The sequence below is a fragment of the Watersipora subatra genome, chromosome 6 (genome assembly GCF_963576615.1).
Source record: "Watersipora subatra chromosome 6, tzWatSuba1.1, whole genome shotgun sequence".
Taxonomy (NCBI): Eukaryota; Metazoa; Bryozoa; class Gymnolaemata; order Cheilostomatida; family Watersiporidae; genus Watersipora; species Watersipora subatra.
Genome location: NC_088713.1, coordinates 16,813,116 through 16,835,206, shown reverse-complemented (window position 1 = coordinate 16,835,206; position 22,091 = coordinate 16,813,116). Strand labels below are relative to the sequence as shown.

General features: G+C 36.3%; 2 non-coding genes across 2 annotated transcripts; both read right to left on the bottom strand.

Moving 5' to 3' along the window:
* Positions 1-11,145: 11,145 nt before the first annotated feature.
* Positions 11,146-11,218, bottom strand: Trnat-agu (transfer RNA threonine (anticodon AGU)). Its single transcript has one exon. It is a non-coding gene; the product is annotated as a tRNA-Thr (tRNA).
* Positions 11,219-21,791: 10,573 nt separating this feature from the next.
* On the bottom strand, positions 21,792-21,864 carry Trnat-agu (transfer RNA threonine (anticodon AGU)). The gene has a single exon. It is a non-coding gene; the product is annotated as a tRNA-Thr (tRNA).
* Between the last annotated feature and the right edge of the window lie 227 nt (positions 21,865-22,091).

Here is a 22,091-nt window from a genome sequence, read left to right as displayed (position 1 = left end):
ATAAATATAGGAAGACTCAAACAAGTTTCAACCCAGTACTAACATAAGCGTAGACTTTCCCTAACCACAAAAATATTTCACAAACACGGATCTCAAAAGGTTCATGCAAAGATTTTTCAAAACCTATTAAATTAATTTTTCTGCATAGCGTTGTAACGGTTAATTTTGATTTAGTACTTGTAACACAAATTGGTCCAATATTTATTTTAGTATTCCTGCATATTCACTTGAAAAACTTTTTCATACTGAAGTGACAGGTTTTGGCAAACTTCATTTGACTAGTTGAAATATGAGCTTTTAAAAATCTCGGTTCCGCCGTTATGAGTTGAACCATTGAGTAGTAACATATTTATCATAAATTACTAATACCTTAGAGAAAAAGCTTCTAGTGTGACAAGACGACTCCATTTTGGATGCCATCTAAACCTATAAACAACAGGGAGGGATCTGATTCTTGGAAAAGTCACTTGTGGTTACAAAATGGAATTAGACCTTTATACGTTCTCTCCCTCTCTCTCCCTCTCTCTCTCCCTCTCTCCCTCTCTCTCTCTCCCTCTCTCTCTCTCTCTCTCTCTCTCTCTCTCTCTCTCTCTTTCTCCCTCTCCCTCTCTCTCCCTCCTCTCTCCCTCTCTCTCCCTCTCTCTCCCTCTCTCTCCCTCCCTCTCCCTCTCTCTCCCTCTCTCTCCCTCCCTCTCCCTCCCTCTCCCTCCCTCTCCCTCCCTCTCCCTCCCTCTCCCTCCCTCTCCCTCCCTCTTCCTCCCGCTCCCTCCCTCTCCCTCCCTCTCCCTCCCTCTCCCTCCCTCTTCCAAACAATTATAAACATTGCAGATAAGCATTGTATCAGAGTAGAGCCACTGAGACCTTCATTTCAGAAGGTTTGCTTAGGTTAAGACACGTTCCACCATCTTTCTATTAGTTTATTCTCTTGTATTTTTAAACCTCTTTTGAGTGAGAAATAGAGAATAAGTTGCTGCACAATTATTCAGAAATACTTAGGTGTGGTCAATTTTTGCAGGAGTTAGAGTGTCCTTGTTAAAATTAAAATAATTAATCATTTTGCAGAAAAATGTGAAATCTAGTCTTGAGAATTAAAATCTCTGAAAACAAGACCAATATCCTTTTGAAAATGGAAGAACCACAATTTAGTCTAGACTGAGATTAGAACTGAAAAAAGATTAACCGTGTAGACTAGCTGTTTCCTAGTAAGATCTAAGTTGTAAAGGTGACCTTTAAAGTCAAGGTTATGATTTTGTGTTGAAGTCATGCTGAGTTGATGTGTTAGTAACTGAGCTCTGACAAGCATATCTAGCCAGAGTTCTAATGAATGTTGCATTTCAGTCATTCCAGCCATCACAAGAAGCCGGAACTATGTTAATTTGGTATGGATATAAAGTCAACCTACTAATGTAGAAATAGTACTGCTGTTTAAATGCATAGAACCCGAGAATGAATCACTTCGCTTCGGTATGGTAATCCGTTCTCTTACTGTCACTGCAAGTGATTTCAGATATCAATCTGTGAGCAGCCGTAACCTAGTAGTCTAAAACACCGGTGAACAGCAGGTTGCAGCAGGTGAAGGGAACCTCATACGCTATCTTTAAGAGGTTGCTTACATATTAATCAAACCATGTGTGGAACTGGATGCTTTTTTGAGCCTTCGCATAACAGTTGAGCTTGCTTCACAAGGCAAGTTCAGTACAGAGGTTTTGTTTAATGATACACACTGATACTAATGGAACTATGTGATTTGCTATGACGAAAGACGATATTATGCTGTTAACACTTTTAAGCCTGAGCCCGAAATAGTTCGGGGAGTTGTTTTTTCACCCGATCATACGCTCAAATAAATTCAACGGTGTAGTTTTGCATTCTTTTTCCAAACCTCTATTTTATGTAGCCTAAATCTAATGTTTTAGGTTGATTGCACTATTAGTTCTTGATATATTGCCAAAATACCGAAGGCATCTTTTTCTGACGGAGAAATGAAAAGAGGATTCGGAAAGAACCTTAGTTTCTACTGACGAACTGGATGAAGTTCGTTGTAACGAAGGATCAGAAATACACAAAGCTAGAAAGTTTTTCTTCAGCAACAATAGTTATACACTAAAACTATTGATTTTTCTATTCATAACAAATATATACATGTACACTCTATCAGACTCAGTGTTCTGCATTCATTGTGTTTCTTCAGTTATATCTACAACATCACTTTTTTGAAAGAGTGTGAAAAAAACTATCTACTTCATTTGATTTCTGTTTTTCATTGAGTTCTACACGCTTGTAGCTTCAACATGATACTTCGTTTAAAAGTAGTTAAGCTATTCTCAGTACATTCACAGTCGATTAAAGTTGTAAATACGGTCTAGGATCAGTGGCCTGCTGCTATATACATGGCTAGCATCTCAGCAACAAATCGTCAAATTCTAATTTCGAGATAAATTATTGTTGATATCTTGCGGCAGAAAAAATTCGCACTAATGAAAAACAAGACGAAAAAGCATCATGTTTCACAGAGTTGGGCCAAAAATATTTCATAACAGGGGCATATTGTAACGCGTGGGGGCAATGCTAAAATAGTACGTCACTTAGCGTGTGCATACGATATACGGTATATGATAAGCCCAACACGTATATAAAGTCTATATAGCTCAGTGGTTAAGTGTATGGATTGGAAGATTGTGGTATTTAATCACCGTGAGTTCAGATAAAGCGATCAGCGAGCTTTCAATTCAAGATTTTAATAGCTATTGCTGAACAGACACACGCGCAGAAACACAGACAGACAAACTTTGGGAAATATAAATATATATATATTTGCGATTAGGCTTCTAGGTGTTGAACTAAATCTAAAAGTGCATCGAAAACTGCTTGAGATTTTCTTTTTTCTTTTGGTATTCAATAAAGTTATCAAGACTGAATTCTAAAGGCACTATTTATGACCTTGACTTTAGAAAACCGGCTAGCCTAAAGTGTCACATAACGGACTAATAACACTATCTTTCCACTAGTCATAATGATTGTCTCTGCATTGCATTAAAACCCTTTTTTCCAACACCCTAATGATTCACAGAGATTAGTGGGGACAGGCACATCCGACTTGGCAAGAGAAGGAAATGCTCGTGGTTAGCCAATCAAAATAATAGTTTGCTTCTTACTCTTTTCTGGCATCCAACTTTTAACCACAAATAAAACTCTATATCTATCTCATTTATTTGCACGATGACAGACAAGTTGTCGTTCTGAATTAGAGAAATAGTATACTTGGGTGGCTGCAGCTGGAGATGACACAGATAGGCAGGTGCAGGTGCTTGTCGAACAGTCCTCTAGTGCTTTTTAGGATATAAAAGAAGGACTCATCACCATTCAAGGAAGTTTATAGCCATTATTAATATAATTAAAGCTTGCTATAAATTATAAATATTATAAATTATACTATGGATTATAAATATAAGTTGAAAACTTTTAGAATTAAAAACAGTAAGTTATATTAGAAACTGATACCATTCCGATATGAAATGTGTCAGAAGAAGTCTAGTAAATTTTAGAATCACTGTTTGTTTAATTAAATAAAAATGGTTTACTTCTAGTGCAGAAGTTCAAAGTCACTGAGATGTGAAAGGGTTCAAATTGAGTGCAATTCTAAACTTTTTCTGAACTTGCGACAAGCGTTTTATCGATACTGGCTAGATTCTAAGTGCTTCTATCGTAAATGACCTAGTTTTAAATTAAACCGTTATTCTTTCTAAAAATTCAATTGAAATATTTAGCAAAAGATTTGAAAAGTTGTTCTATTTCTATTTTTCGCTCAACTATTCTTATTGTTTCAATTCATAACCAATGGCACGCTTCATATCAACACAAATAATACTACTAGAAATAAAATAACAGTTAGAATATCTGAATGAAAGTTTAGGATGCTAATACAAAACTCTTCTGCGCTATTCCATAAACGTGATACAACATAACATAATAAAATATAATATTATGCAATATAATGTGATTATAGTATTAAATACTGTAATATAATATATTATATTATTCATATAATTTAATCTATTATATTATATATAAATAATATTACATCATATACATTATATATACTATAAAGCAATTTGTAATAGCATAGTATATAATATTTGTGCTAGTATCTGGATTGGATATATGGATGGCGACAAATGGATGGATGTTTTCGTTAGTTGAATTGGTTTATTCGCTTTGTTCGTTTGATTGTATTCTCATCCATAGTCGAAAAGGAGGTTGTGGCTGTAGGTCCTCTTTCTCCACTTATTGGCACTGTGCCAATAGTTAGGAGATATCCTCCAAACACTAGTAAGATTTGTCCCAGTTAAAGTAGTTGAGATATATTAAAGGCTAGATGTTGGGTGTGAATCAATTGGCCAGTAAAGATAGCATCTGTAAAATCAAATGTTCATTATGATGAGAAGTTTAAAAACTTGCAAATTTTCAGATAATCCTATGAGGTGGCCTCGTAAACCAACTATCAATCCTCAATCTACCACTCACCCACAACTCCAACTCACTTCTCAAGTAACCAACTAACCCATCTCTCTCCAACTAACCCATCAAGTAAGACAGACAGCCAAGGTTGAGAAATTAAACGAATTCAATGAATAAACCAAATCAACTGACAAAAACATCTATAAATCCATATATCCGACCCAGATACTAGCACAATATTATATAAATAATAAGTGTTTTGGTAAAATAATATAGTGCGTGTTGGTTTGAGGATCAAAAAATGGGTTCATTTCAATTGTGAACCTGTCATGTTTGTTTAGTCCGTGTTTAGCTGACCAGATTTTATTAGTGTACTTTTGCAGCTTCCATTTTTCAGCTTTCATTTTGTAGATTTATAGCTTCAATTTTGTAGATTTGTAGCCTTCATTTTGTAGATTTGTAGCTTTCATTTTGTTTATTTGTAGCTTTCATTTTGTAGATTTGCAGCTTTCATTTTGTAGATTTGCAGCTTTCACTTTGTAGATTTATAGCTTCCATTTTGTAGATTTGTAGCTTTCATTTTGTAGATTTGTAGCTTTCATTTTGTAGATTTGTAGCTTTCATTTTGTAGATTTGTAGTTTTCATTTTGTAGATTTGTAGCTTTTATTTTGTAGATTTGTAGCCTTCCTTTTGTAGATTTGTAGATGTCATTTTGTAAATTCTGTAGATTTCGTTTTATAGATTTGTCTGCCAATTTTACAAGTTTTTGTTATATTTAAACCTGTTTATAATTAACGGCTGTTAATCCAGTAGGAAAAACAAACTTCCTCATCCAGCACAAAGCTTCTCTCACTAGTGGGGAAAGCCTTCTGCTGAATGAGGAAGCCATCCAAATTTAGGTGAGTTGTGTGAATGACATAGAGCTATTTTCATTAGAAAGATTTGGAGTTGATTGTTTTTCTGACAATAGCCTTAATGACATTATATGCATTTTTTGATGACTAACAATTGGGTCTCTCGATCTTTATTGCGATCAAAAGTGATCTGATATCAACAAAACCGGCTTTAAACTCACGTAAATAGACATATTACTAATAAGCTGACTCTCGTACAAGCTAAATGGCCAGTGAACTCAATCATTGGTTCATGTGACAGCATAATATGTTAAAAATACTCTGACAGTTGAGGGTATTGCAAGGGATCACCAGGTGTAATTGATAACTGCACAATTATTTCAAATGCCGCATCAGAGTGGCGATCTACCAAGCAGAATTGGCAAGTTCAAATCCCATCCGATGCAATATTTTTTCTAGGATTCAACCAAACAGACAAGCAGACAGACCGACAGATGGATGGACACGGCTTATATTATAATAAAGATTTTCAAACACATGCTTCAGCTTGTCAATTTTTTTCAATTTTTTTTAAACTATATAAGTGATGATAAGCTGGAGACATTTGAAGTGATACATACATGTACATGTATATCAAAAAACCCAACAATTGTAAGGATGTTCATGAGAAGCTTAAGCAGCTGTCTAGCGTCACCATGACTACAAACAGGATAAAGTTCTGGTATAATCCTCAATTTTTAAAGAAAAGGTTCGCTGTTGTCTTTTTGTTTTATTGGCTAGTGCTACTAATTGAGTTTTTATGAAATCTCGTTTGCTACTGCAGAGGATCCAACATAACTTAAAATGTACAGGTCATGAGTTATAGCTATATATATAGATATAGCTATATAGAAAAGAAAAGATCGCCAACAATTAAAGGTAAACTTACACAAAAGTTTAGCAGATTCTGTTAGAAAGTATTAATATTTTTCTATCATTTGAGATTGTTTTTGATGTTTGAGGAGATCTGACTGCCAGGATGTTTCAAGATTAAAATTGACAAAACTTGATCGAGGTTAAATGAGTAAAAAAAGGTGCGAATTGACCTCAGTAGTTGTTATCAATGCTATAGTTGATATCGACGTTGTGTTGATGTTGCAGCATAATGCATCGCCATTCCGTTGGTCTTTTTGCAACTATAGACGTCCTAATCGCACTTTTGTATGATTTGAGCATTTTAACCTAGATCAAGTTTTGTCGATTTTAATCTTGAAACATTCTGGCTGTCTGATCAGCTCAAACACAAAAAAAATCATAAATAATAAAAAATACTGAGACTTTCGGATAAAATCTACTACAATTTTGTGCAAGTCCGTCTCCCATTTATATTTGAGCCGTAGAGACTCCAGTCAGATGTGAACGCAGATGCACTTCAATGCTTTCAGCAGAGCTTCTGTTGACCATCTTTAGAGATTCCTTCCCTAGCCAAGGCTTCCCAGCGCCTTCTACCACCTGCCGTGCCTGTCTAATAAGAAAATGATTATTTATTGTTGTAGCCTATGCGTTTAATATTTGCTTCTTCATATTATGAATTGAACACTGGAATGTGTAGCATTGTTGGAGCATAGAGTCTGATGTCAAAGAGTTAATATCATACTTTGACCGTTCGTAGTTGTCATTATTGCACAATCATCATGGGTTGATAACCGGCTCTCTGTTCCCTGTCTGCTTGTTACTCTTAACTCTTTGCTATCTGCTTTTTGCTATCTGTTTGCTATCTGGTCTAAGCTATATCTGTTCTTTGTTTTCAATCTGCTGTTGGCCCTTTGCTATCAGCTCTCCATTCTTTGTCGGCTCTCTGCTTTTGGCTGTTTAAGTTTTTATTTACTTGTTTCAGCCCTTTTACTTCCTGCTCCTTGCTCCCTGGTCTCTGCTCCTACTTGCTTTCTGCAATTTCTTTGTGCTACCTGCCACTCGGCTACCTACAGAGAGCTGGTACCCGGGCCAGGAACCTGTACCCGGGCCAGGAACCCGGTCCTGGCTCTCTATTCTGGATTCTCTGCTACCTGTTCTCTGCTACTTGATCTCTGCTTCCTGTTCCTTGATGTCTACTTTTTGCTTTCTGCTGTCTGTAATCAACTGCTTGCTCTCTGCTCTCTTCCTTTGGTTCTTTATCCAGTCCTCAACCTCGGGGGGGGGGGGGGGAGGGGGGTGATGAGGGGGTAGGGGGTGGGGGGGGATGAGGGGCACGCATAAGCCAACGCTAATAATAGATGGCTGATATTACTGCATTTACTTATGAACATAACAAACAATCAAGGCTGACAGCTCATGACATCATCTAGACCAGGGGTCTCAGCTTTGGTTAGGGGGGGGGTACAAGAATTGCGTAGCTAAATTGGTAAGGCATTTGCCATTGGGAATGAGCGGTTCCTAGATCAAATCTTCGGGGTTACAGATTTTTCATTCCAAAATTCTAACAGATATAGCTGGACAAACTGAAATACAGATTTTGAGATTTGTATATATATATAGATTACAAACAAAACAAATGGAACATTCTAAAATGAAATTATATCACACAATGAGAAAGGTTCAAGACATATGCTATGTATGCGGCTACACTTTTTATCATAAGTAAGCTATTGGAGTTCGAACGTCCCACATTTACCCAATCGTATACACGTACACATAAAGAACCTAAAAATACTCTTACAAGATCTGCAGAGATGTTAGAAACCTTTAGATTTAGACCAAGTCAGTTACCCATGAATGCTGTAAGTTGTAGTAAAGTATGGTATACAATGACTATAGATTATATTGTAGATGCTATATACTATGTTCTAGATACTAAAGATTATAATGTAGATACAATAGATTATAATGTAGATACAATAGATTATACTCTAGATAATATAGACAATATTCTAGATACTATAGATTATATTCTAGATACTATATACAATAGTCTAGATACTATGGACAATATTCTAGATACTATAGACAATATGCTAGATACTATAGACAATATTCTAGATACTATAGACTATATGCTAGATACTATGGACAATATTCTAAATACTATAGAAAATATTCTAGATGCTATAGACTACATTATAGATACTTTACACTATATTATATATATTATAGACAATATTCTAAATACTATAGACAATATTCTAGATACTATAGACTATATGCTAGATACTATGGACAATATTCTAGATACTATAGACTATATGCTAGATACTATAGACAATATGCTAGATGCTATAGAAAATATTCTAGACACTGTAGACTACATTATAAATACTTTACACTATATTACATATATTATAGACAATATTCTAGAGACTATAGATAATATTCTAGTCCAACAACTAACAACTAGTTGGGACTCCCAAAGCTAAAACTGACGCCTTCTTTATTTTACATATTGCTAGCGTTGGATGTGGCTCATTGCTTCGCTAACTACTTGCCAAACATCCCAATGTGTACCACTGGCTGGCAACAATTGACATGGTTGGAATGTATAATTAACAAATACGACGTCATCAATTGGTTTCAGCGTTTCTATTTGACAGCTCCATTATGAATCACATCGACCAATTAAGGGCACTCTCTAATATGTCCAGATACCGGCTTTCCGCCCAACTTCATGGTGTAACCGTGCCGGCTCAGGATGACTCGTTTGCTAGTGTACGTCAGACAGTGACACCAGAAGTTTCTGGTGGTGTAGCGATTTCAATCTCCCAGGAAGATTATCTCACAAAGATATTGCAAAAGTGTGCATTCGAACGCGATTAATACCAGATATCTACCATAGAACTGACTGGCGCTAATGCATTCATCTGCATTGACTGTTGTTGTTTATGTCAGTAATCCATGTTAAGCTGTGTAAAGTTATGCGAGATGAAACGAAGACCTCAGAATTGGTATAAACCGTACCAGATATGACTTGTGAAGTTGTTACTTATGTTTGTGTAGAGAGCAGCCATGACCTAGGGGTTTAGAACGCCAGGTGTGCAAACAACAGCTTGGGGTTCAATTCCCAAAAAAAAGCTACTGGTGGTGCCAGGAATTCCATCCAACCTTAAGTTGCTCTCTGCAACTGGACATGTCTCTAGTTGCCGAGGTTTTCTTGCGACCGGACACAGACATGTCCAGCCAAAATCTCAGCGTCATTGTTAGAGAAAAAAGGGCTCTTAAAAACATGCACAGCCTCTGCTTCCAGTAAGCTAAGCAGACCTCATACTCCATGTTTGAAGGACTGCACACAGGTGTCTGTGTAGTTACGACATTGGTAGATCAAACAATTGCAGATGTACCAGATTATGACAATTGGCTTCAATTTCTTAATGCGGCTCTGTTTTCCAGAAAAATACAAGTTGGAACTAAATGTGTTTTTTTTAATCTGTACCCATAAATCATTTCACATGTGATCAAAAGTTCACCGCCATTGACTAAGGAGTATTCACTGAGGAATATCTGCAAAGTTGTTGTTACCCTCTGTGTGTATTTTCACTAATTAGCATCTAGAAATATTATTGCTTTGTTTGGTAAAGGAAGTTCTACAAACCCTTTTATGGCATTTACAAAACAAGCGGGTTTTCGACATAACTTACAAATATTAATTTATGACGATTACTTCAGACTGTATGTTAGTGATGTGTATTCTTTGTATTCTGTACTCTCTGGATCTGTATTCTTAGCCAATGATGCTTCTAAAAATCAGGGTGTTTGCACCCAAATGGCAGCAATTCTTTTACAATAGTAAGAACATCCAATGAGATTGCAATATTTACTGCTCACATCTGCTGGGTAAGATCTCTGCTCACATCTGGCAGAAATACGGAAGCTCTTTCAGTTGCTGCGGATTTGCAAACACTCAGTACGTATCATGTACCCTTGTGCTAAAACCAGAACCTTCCGCACACTCAATTGTCACAATGATGTTCTATGAGATTGAGCATCCAATATTCACCAAAGCTCATGCTTGTGACATATATATGTACTAGTTTTTTTATCGAGGCTTCAACATACTGAAACTGAAATTTTTGAAGTTACAAAAATTGAAATAAAAGGTATTTTTTAAAAGAAGTCTTGCATTTCTATGACTTAATTCAATGACAGCGGATGGTTGAAAAAAACAGAATCAACACCGATCAAAGAAGTAAACTGTTGTCAAACTTGCAAAAGACAAACTATTAGGATGGATTTGCGGCAGAACAAGTAAACCCCATAATAGGATGTTTAGCAAATTAATCCCTTCACAGCTTTGCACCAGTAACATCCTTCACTGCTTTTCTGGCGTAATTATTTTTTTACAAAGCTCAATATAACATCTTGTTCCATTCCCTAGAAACAAATAATGCCTTAACAACTTTTGTGTAACAAGTGGTTCTGATCAACTGACCACAGGCTAAAGTAGGAAATGACCATGATTTATTGACTCATTGATAAAATGTAGATCACTTTCACGCCTGTCTATCTCGTTATAATAAATTGTTATATTATTAGATCTTGGAAACTGGTACGCTACATTTGAACTAGAGTTGACATCAAGTGTGCTCTTATCAGATGGGAAAGGAGTGGTATTTGCAGCGTAGTATATTCGTAACAGATTAAACTTGCACCTTTTTTTAGTTCAAAGAGAGGGCACCGTCCGGTATAAACGTTTAAGGTGCGGTATGAATAATAACATTAATATTCAAAAGAGGAAAGATGTTGATGAATCACAAGTAAAAAACACTTCATAAAAATGAAAAAACATGTCACTGTGTGATCTTCTAAACTTCAAATTTATCACAGAGTTTTGACAACTTCCGCGCAAAGAGAATCCTAAAATACATCAGCCACCAATGAGGATTGAACTCATGACCTCCTGTTTACTAGACAGGCGCTCTAACCACTGAGCTATGGCGGCCCATGCACTTGGGTAAAAATGGAAACTTGATCAAAGATTGAAATTTACTACTATAACTGCTACTACTACTGCTACTGTTATTATTATAACTACAATTTTTACCCCTACAGCCATTAGTACTAACACTGCAACCGAAACCCCAAATACTATTACTAATACCACTACTACCACTGCTACTATTACTTCTAGTTAATGCTATTGTATGAACTTGCTAAAAGTCACAAACACATATTAAGTAATTGGGAACAAATCTACTGGAGTAATTCAACTGCACTGCATAATCGAGGGAAAAGCAAGTGTTTTGGTCTAGCTAATTCTTTCAATTATCCATTAGCATATAATCTATCAGCTGATGCCTAGACGCCTTGCATAGTGCCCTTTGAATTTCTACAGAACGTTCTACTCCCTTCCAGACTAATCCATCACCCAACTCCCATAGCTATGACAGCTCCCAGCTAATACCTACTTCTTAAAAGGCAAACATTGAGCACTTGCCTGATTCAAAACAACAGTTTTTAGCCACGGTTTTAATAAAAACCCAGACAGTAGAACGATCTTATGCTAAGTTTAAGTGAAATCATGGAGCTAAGGCTAAGAATTATAGCCGGCATAGAATGTCATATTGGTGAGCTGGAGGAAGTTTGTGGCTTCAATTGTTGTGTATATATGGTTTGCACTTTCGTTTGGACCATTTGATTCTATGGGAAAATAAAATTAATTAACCATGAACTTAATTCGAGGAACTAATTTTAAGTGAGAAAAAGGAAGAGCCTAATAAATATCTAATAGGCATGGCAGCTCGGTTTTTTTTCCTAATTCCTTAATCAAGCAAGATTAAGTGACAGAGCTGTTTAGTTCTTTCTTGGCAGAAAACTCAATATTTACATTAACAAAGAATGTAAAGAAATTAACCTTTCTCACTACACGATTTCCGTCTATTTTCTCTTTTTTGTATGTACAATACTTTTTAGTTACAAGCATACATAAAAATTAATAAGGAAAACAGTTTAGAGCCATAATAAATTTAAAAATACTGCTACATTATGCAGCAGCCAACTGTTTTTTTGTCAAAAAAGCTTTGACCTGATTAACAGGTGGCATAATAGGATTCTTGACAGCGGCAAAAGGCTGCTCGCATCCAATTTTAAAAAAGATTATACCATAAAGTATAGATATTTAATTTTCTATCATTTCTGATTTTTTTGTAGGTAAACTGACTGCCAGGATGTTTTGAGATAAAAATTTGCAAAACTTTATCGCGTTAAAAAGCCCAGAAGAAGAAAACTTCTCTTTCTCCTTCTTTGAGCACATAAAAAGTTTTATTTATTCAAGATTTGTTGAATTAAGCTTTTAACAGTTAAAAATTAATTTGCTGTCAAAATAAAAACCAGCTCTTGCTCCTGGTTACTGTTTGATTGTTATTTTTAGTAACAATTTCTCCAAATGATTAACACACTGTGATAGCAGTTATTGTTGCCGCAAGCCATGTTGTGATTAGCTAGTCTGAGAAAATGTTAGTCTAAACTAGCTAAAGCTCTCATAACTTTTCTAGAATTTTCTATAAAGGCGGCACTTACATTCAACAATCCTTCAAGCATTTAAAATGGCCCAAAAATAAGCATGGTGCAACTTTGCTTTCACCACTTCACCTCATCAATGCATGAGTGCAGTTTGTTTGTTACCCAAATTGTTCACCACAAAATAAGACATTCAGGATGTTGTGTAACAGCAGCAGCTGGTGAAGGGGTCTTGGGAAAAGAAGAACACAACTGGCTATGGAGTAAAACTGTTGCATAAATACTCGTGACAAGACAAAGCCATTTGTATGACATATGTATATATCACTTTATTGGCAATAATTTTAGCATGTCCTATCACAGAGCTGTTGGCAAGATGCTATATTAAAATAAACATGACGGATCATCTTAGTAGTTGATTTTAAGATGCCTAGCCTAGCAGCTGCAGGTAGATTGTGGAGTTGGGCAAGAATTACCTACCATCTGAACAATAGCCATTTGTTTATTCAAAATTAAAATTACGTTCCAAACTCTTTCCCTCTCTCCCTCTCATTCTTTCTCTCCCTCTTTCCTTCTCTCCTTCCCTTTTGCCCTCTCTCCTTCTCTCTCTCTCTCTCTCTCTCTCTCTCCTTTTTTCCACCCTCTCTCTTCCTCTCTCTCCCTCTCTCTCCCTCTCTCCCTCTCTCCCTCTCTCCCTCTCTCCCTCTCTCCCTCTCTCCTTTTTCCACCCTCTCTCTTCCTCTCTCTCCCTTTCTCTCCCTTTCTCTCTCTCCCTTTCTCTCTCTCTCTCTCTCTCTCTCTCTCTCTCTCTCTCTCTCCCGCTCTCTTTCTCTCTCTCCTTCTCTCTCTCCCTCTCTTCCTCTCTTCCTTTTTCCACCCTTCTCTCTTCCTCTCTCTCCCTTTCTCTCCCTTTCTCTCTCTCCCTTTCTCTCTCTCCTTCTCTCTCTCCCTCTCTTCCTCTCTCCCTTTTTCCACCCTCTCTTCCTCTCTCTCTCTTTCTCTCCCTTTCTCTCTCTCCCTTTCTCTCTCTCTCCCTCTCTCTCCCGCTCTCTTTCTCTCTCTCCCTCTCTCTCCCTCTCTTCCTCTTTTTTCCTCTCTACCTCTCTACCTCTTTCCCTCTCTCCCTCTCCCCTTCTTTCTCTCTCTCCCTCTCTCCTCTTCCCCAACTCCCTCCCTCTCTCTTCCTCTCCCCCTCTCTCTCTTTCTCTCTCTTTTCTCTCCCTCTTGCCTTCTCTTCCTCTCACCCTCTCCCCCTCTTTCTTTCTCCCTCTTTTCTTCCTCTTGCCCTCTCTTCTCCTCACTCACTCACCTTCTCTTCATTTTGCTCTCTTTTCATTTTGCCTTCTCTTCTTTTTAAACCCTTTTTGTCTTGGCTAATAGGTGACATAACTGAACTACTAAAAAAGGACCTGTTAAGACAGTGGCCTATCTGCGAATTGAACCCTGCCCTGTTGTATGCAGGTCAGGTTCTCTAGGCCCTTATTTTAACTGTTTATTGAGACCATTTTTGGTAACTAGGCAGATATATTCAGAATATTTGGCTATGACAAGAATTCTCTGAATGCTCCTTTCTTGTCACCATCTGCTAGAAACTGAGGCTTCGTAAAAAGTATTGAACTGAAAAGCAAAAAAACATGAGTGTGTCTTTAGTAGAGACAGTCAGTGCTGGATAAAGACTATCTTGATCCAATCATTTGACAAGGTTGATTGATGGTTGTTATTGCATTTTGCCTTAGCAAGGCTTTAGGTCCTATGTATTGCTAATAAAAAAATTATGCCTGCGTGTCAAGAGTAAAAGACCTTCACTAGGTCACTGTATTACCAGGGAGACTAACTGGAGATAAAAAAAGGTTTGTTGGTGTTGGAAAGCTACAAGAGAGTTCGCAAGAATGACATGAAGAAGTTTGCTTAGGTATGTGCAGAAAGTAATGGTTTGGAGGCAGAGATCATGAAGATATACTACGAATAAAATACTACTATATTCGTGCTATATATATCTATATATATATATATCTATATATATACATGTATATATATTTGAAAAATTATTGCGAAAAAAGTAAACTTTTAGTATTTGCGTTACAAATTTGTTTCGTGCGGAGCACTCATCAGACGCGATTGTACTAAAAATCGATTTTTAGTACAATCGCGTCTGATGAGTGCTCCGCACGAAACAAATTTGTAACGCAAATACTAAAAGTTTTCTTTTTCGCAATAATTTTTCAAATATTTCATACTCCACTAATAATCTTTTAGGTTTTTAGTGTAAAGTTCTCTTTTTATATGCTTTTGCACTTGCTTTTAGTTAATATATATATATATATATATATATATATATATATATATATATATATATATCAATGCGATATTGGGAATGGCTAAGATCTTAGAGCGAGTGCTTTAACTCCCTGGCCTCTGGTGAGAAACCTGAGCTTGAGTAGACATTATCAACTAATTGGATTAACAGGAGGTAATAGTTTGATATATATTGTATTATATGTAAATATATATAATGTATACATGTGTATATGTAATGTAATGTACATGTAATGTATACATGTGTATATACACATTAAAATATAAAATATAGAGAGAACTTAGCCGCTCATCAATCATTATGAAGTTGTTTCAAACAAATCTATATCTACTTGATAAAACCATGTAGTGACTTACAGTTACTCGACTAGTGACTTGACTAACAGCTAAATGCTCTTTTTATTTTATATTATAGTATAATTCACTCAAAGTATAATGCTCAAATACAACTACCATGTCATACGTACCACCAAGTTCCCCTGTCAAATTACTAGGTTAATAGAATTTTCTTTTTGAAGTCGTGCTCCCTCAAATTTATTTTATATCATCTCGAACAATTCTCATGTACACTATACTCTGTCAATTCCTGCTGACAACTACTTTTTTCAACAACCAGCACTACCCTTTCTTTTTTTCATTACCATTTATTCCATTATCAGGTCGTGGGCTGTATGACAGGAGAACTTCTAGTATAATGCACTCTGCACGCAGTGTATTGAGTGCTCTTTTTTGTTAATATTTTTGAAACTTATATTTTTATTTCTAAAGATAATCTATATATATATATAAACATATAATGTAGATATAAACATAGATTGTATATTGTACTAGCCAAATGCCTGGCGTTGTATGTGTATTAAAACACAGCTTATAAACAGTGACAGGTAATGTAGTTGCTTGCCACTTGCCATTAGCCTGGCACATTGCCAATTGTTAATTTGAGTAAGTTAGTAGTCGTACTGCTAAACTTACTAATAAGAGCCATGAGAGCAAGCTTTAGTGATGTTGCGCGGTAATGGAGAGTCACTATGCGTATTTTAATTGATATCGCCCAATGAATCCATCGCATCTCATAGCTTGCTAGGTTAGCTTATCACCAGGTGAATGGGAAGTCGAGTTTTCTGTAATACGGTTGTTTCATCGCTTGATACTAATCGCTATAAATGAATAGATCGAACAACAGATGAGCAACAGACGAATGGCAGACAGATGACAAACTTTGAGATTTATATGTATAGATATACCGTATATGTTTAAATGTGTAAATATGTATATATATAAATAAGCATATGTGAATGAAATATGTATCTGAGTAAATCATATAACCTAGTGCTAGAAAACCAATATACATTTACACCTACTTGACGCTTTATTATCTGAATACCGCAGCATTGTAAGGTAACGTATTATCACTTGCTGGTGTATGTCTATAGCAGCCTATTTAAGCCACCAAATGAAATGGTGTGTTCACTTGTGTGGAACTCACATTGTTCATATATGTTTCTAGTTGTCTCCCTTTAAACTTTTTGATCATAAAATATTGTGTCTTGCAAACAATGCTGACACCATAGTTGAGATGATCCACCATTGAATAAGTTTGGTCTCTCATTTTTCCTTTTTGTGTTGATTTCTTGGTGGACATAGGTTTGTGCAGCTCTCATCTGATTTTGTGCAGTCAACTTCACCAATGGCTCCTCATTTTATGGAAGCCATACTGGCTAAAACAATGATACTTGTAAACCTTTCCCTTATTGACTAGCTACTAGCTTGAGGTCAGCTGTGGTGCAGTGGTCTAAAACGCAAGACCAGCAAAGCACTGGACTGGGTTCAATTTCCAAAAAGGCCATTTTTGGTGGCATTACATCCAACCAGAAGTTGCTCTATGCAATTGGGTATGTCTCCAATTATTGGGGGTTCCCTTGTCACCAGACTCAAGCATGTCTAGTCAAGCTCGTAGAGCCATTGTTTGTGTAATAATACTTTTAAAAGCATGTACAGCCTCTGCTTGCAATAAGCCAAGTAGACATCGTACTCGCTCTTAATAATTAGACATGTAACTCTATGTTTTCTTGTTGACTATCAATCAGCTCGAGAAGCCAGAGAAGACGGCGGTAAATCAAAGGAGCATACCATAATCTAGCGAATCTTCACACTGCACCATCACAAACAATCCCTTTGCGAGACAGGTCAGAATGATTAATTATGTTTTTCAGATCCTTGGCTGAGAGATCATGGCTACAGCCTGTTACCAATGGTTACCAACATTTGCCACGTATGCAAAGGCTTACATTGCATGACGTACCGGATCGTTAGCATTTGGCGCTGAAACCCTCCCAAGTGTTTGCCATCATTTACTTCTGGTGGCTCATGCTGGCTAGTCATGCATTCTACCATCTCATCTGATTGAGTTCACCAACCGACTGCACGCAGAGCATTCTACTTGGAGCTACGAGAAAGAGTTGGACAACAACCAGTGGTATAAAGTTTAGGTCAACACTTGCTGTCACTTAGTAAGCCGCTTGTTTGTATTTCATAAGAAGGGAAGATCAGATTGACAATTGTTTGCGTTATTAAATTGATCAGTAGAAAAGTGGTTTTGTGTGTCTGAAACCTTCTACCATAAGTACTAATATTAAAGCAGTGCAGATCTTTCCTTCTCACATGACGCTTTGCAACGAACTGCACTGCATCTGAGGTTTAAATCTAAGTTGTTTTTTTGATCAACTCTGGATGTAAAGATGTGGATGAGAGGTTTTCTTTCCATAGACATCCAAGCAATGATTGTCCAAACGCAATTCTTGGTTAACATACGTCTCTCAAGAACTGTGTATGGACATCAGTCATTGGATTGTTGGGGATCAACAAGTCACCGTTCAAGACAAAATTTTAACTAGGTCAAAGTATGGCAGCCGAAGCTACCAAGGAAACATGTGGAGTACAGTGGCACATGGTTAGTAGACTTTTAAGTTAACAAACCACGGTGAGCTATAACATAGCACATACATGTTTTTGCACATATATAACATTAATAACATAAAAAGGCTGCCTGTGACCCATTAAATAACACCAAAGTGTTTGTTGTATTCATTTTACCTTGTTTATCCATTTATAGAGAGTGTCCAACTTAATTGAAAGCAATTATATTTGTGTTGTCAGACAACCAAACTCTTTTTGGTAACAAATATATCTGAAAACATACTAGCTGCACACCTTGACTAAACGCTTTAAAACCTAACAATTAGTTGAACAGTCTGAATGACATTGTAAGCAGGAAGTTGCTGGTATTAACAACTAATATTCTACCTATACGGTATTTAGGTGATTTCTTGACAGTTAGTATGGTTATTACTGTTTTTACTTATGACTTTGTCAGGTTGGCTGATTCAAATTTAAAAAAGGCGAAATTTGCGTAACAGCATTAACTCTTCATCGATACAAGCTAACTTCTTCTAGATATTTTCAAAAATAAACAAATAGGAAACCAGCAGCTTTGTTGGTTATTTACCAACATGTGCTACTCGAGAGAATGTCTGTCCAAACAGGCCAAGTTCACTTTAATTGGCTAGCGGCTGCTTAGACTCAGAACCTCTTGTGTAGGAAGCCAACTCGGGACGCCCTTGTTAGAGGGTTGATGCCTATAACATCTTTATCAAGCTTGCTAAACTCTGTCAAGCAAACTTTTCAGTATAATGATAGCTTGTGTATGTTTCAATATCGTATGTTTCAGTTCATGAACAATCTGTAGGCTATAAAATTTTGTTACTATAACCTACAATTCCCTATCCTGGCTCCTCTGCAATGCTACTAGATTACCAAATTTAAAAACACTTTTGTTCAGCTCACTAACCCCTGATTTCTGTCTTTTCATTTTTTTCTTCTGGCAAAGTAATGTAATGTAAACCATAAATTTGTTGATGATTTACCAATGCTAATAACTTGTTATACTTACATATATGTGTATCCATTGTCGTGGTGCAATTCCATACACTTGCAAGGGCTGTTATGTGAAAAAGGCAACTCCGTGTAGCCAATCACTCTCTGAATTTGGAACAGGTCAATGCCTTCAGCCTGAGATTTAAGTTTCATGACAGGCCAATGTTCTTTCTCAGCCTTCAATGTAAAAGGACAAAGCTAAAAATAGTAATTGCACAACCAACTCTGAGGTAAGAGTTTATATTTAGTTGGCATGTTTGGATGACTCTAATGGAAGAGCACTGGTTTGTAGAATTGGGAAGTACCGATTCAGCATCACATAAAGTTGAGGGGTTTTAGCTATTTGACTGAGCAATCAGCTGTCATGTGTTAGATTGAACAAGGAAAAACAATGGCCACCATGTTTTTGCTTATCCATCAATTCTATACATGTGGGCACATTATCTATGGCGGATATCTTAGACAAGCAAGAAGCGTTAAGTGTGCTGGCAATCTCTGTCTCCCTCTATCACTATATTTCTCTCTCTCCATCCCACTCTCTCTCACTCTCTCCCTCTCTCCCTCCCCCCCCTCTCTCTCTCTCTCTCTTTCTCTCACTCTCTCTCTCTCTCCCTCTCCCTCTCCCTCTCCCTCTCCCTCTCCCTCTCCCTCTCCCTTTCCCTCTCCCTCTCTCTCCCACTCTCTCTTTTTCTTTCTATTCCTCTCTTCCTCTCTCTCCCACTCTCTCTTTTTCTCTCTATTCCTCTCTTTCTCTCTCTCACCTATCTCTCTCTCGTTTTTGCAGAATGATTCTCTAGGTTATACTTTTTTATCAAATGTTCTGTTAATGCTTGCTTCCACTACATAAAATCTCTGATTTGAAAGATTACACGAGTTGTGTGAAATTATGTAGACAATCTATTTACATCAGTAGTGAGCCGCAGGTAGATTTACCAGCTACCCTTTCCTCTTCACCACATTCTGATCTCAATAAACTTGTTTTTCATTTGGTAACCAATGAAACGCTGAGAAAGAAACTAATCCGTCACGCCTAGCAAACATGGCAAGCGAATCACATTCCAGCACTGCTTATGCAAGACCAGTGCGTAAGTGGCAATCTGCGCAAGAAAATTCTGCCTAGCCAATAATACCGCCAACCTCTGCGTTGTTCCGGTAGCATAAAATAACGTAAAATAACTTTAGATTATTTTTAGAATGACTTGTTTATTTAGTGTTTAAAACTGACTTTGGTATCCAGAATGAATCATAGATCTCTAACTGGTACTAGCTGGAAAAGATTCAAACTTTTAAATTTCCTTGTCCAACAGCCAACATAAATATAACAATAGTACACAACATGATGTTTCTGCATCAATTTGAACATAAATACGCAGTAACCTTTCGGGATTTAATACTATGCTTGCTTTTGGATTTTGTTGTTTTGATAAAAATATTACATGTAAATGTAAATACGTTACTTTATACCATGATATGCTTTGCTACGTTATGCTATACTATGTTATGATATATACCATGTTATGCTATACTATGTTATGCTTTGCTGTGATACGCGATATTATACTATACTATGCTATGCTATTATACTATGCTATGCTATACCATGTTATGCTATACTATGTTAAGGCATTACATAGGATAAATTGAAGAACAACTTGGAATGACTATCTAGCTCTAAAAAGACAAAATGTATTTGGCTAAAGTTTTGTTTGTAACAATAAATTATATATCTGTTATAACCAATAACAAAATATATTATTATCTTAAAAAACTGTATTTATTTTAATAAACATTTAGTTTCTACAATAATATGAAATACTATCATCGTCATGCAATTGCAATATATTACCATGTTCTAGCTCTAATGAAGTACAAGTTTTAATCATAAAAAGAGCACGCAACTCCATTATCTATTGCGCTGCTAAAAGTTGAGTTCTTATTTGGGCAAGCGGTAAATTCGTAGTCTTGTCTACTAGCAAAGGTATAATTGCCCTTACCTATAAATTCTAACCTACCTATGAACTTTTGCCTAAATCTTTCACTTCTTGACCTTGACCTCCTGACCTTTATCAAAACTATTCCTGCCAGCCTGCATTGACCTAACTGCCAAATTTAATGCATATGTAAGTTAAACTTTTATATTCTCAGTGCAAACTTATAGGAATTAATTGATTATGCAATGATTGATATTTGTCTGTGTAAATCTATAATAAAATGTATACAACAGATTTTAACCACCGATGAGGATTGAACTCATGACCTATTAGTAAGGCTGGCACAACAGCCACTGAGCTATGGCGGCCCTCACCCAAGATGGCAAAAAGTGGAAATTGAATAAAAAATTAAATGTAGCTGCTACTCCTGCAACTACTGCAACTATTAGTATAATTACTACTATTATTACTATAAATACTTCAACTTCTATTACTGCTACTACCACTACTGCCACTAATATTACTACTATTATTGCTACTATAGTTATTACTACTATTACAACTACTACTATTACTGCTACTACTACTAATGTAGCTATTATTACTACTACTATTACTACTACTACTACTACTACTACTACTATTAATATTACTACTACTACTATTACTATTACTATTACTACTACTACTATTACTGCTGCATGTACAAAAATTTTCACTATTATTATCTATAGGATATTTATAGTTGCTCATCAAATTCACATACACCAATTTGTTTGTACAGTAGTTGCAGACGGCTCCTTAAACATAAACAAAAATCACTTTGCTCTGGCAAAAATGAGATCCACCCAGCAAAATATATCATAAGAACTCACAAGCCACCAATGAGAATTGAACTCATGACCTCCTGTTTACTAGACAGGCGCTCTAACCACTGAGCTATGGCGGCACATGCATATCATGGTAAAAAGTGGAAATTGAATAAAAAATTATGTGTTACGATTACTCCTGCAGATACTACTACTACTACTGCTACTACTATTACTGCTGTTACTACTACTACTACTACTACTACTACTACTACTACTACTACTACTACTACTACTACTGCTACTACTACTACTACTACTAATACTACTACTATTACTACTACTACTACTACTATTATTATTACTA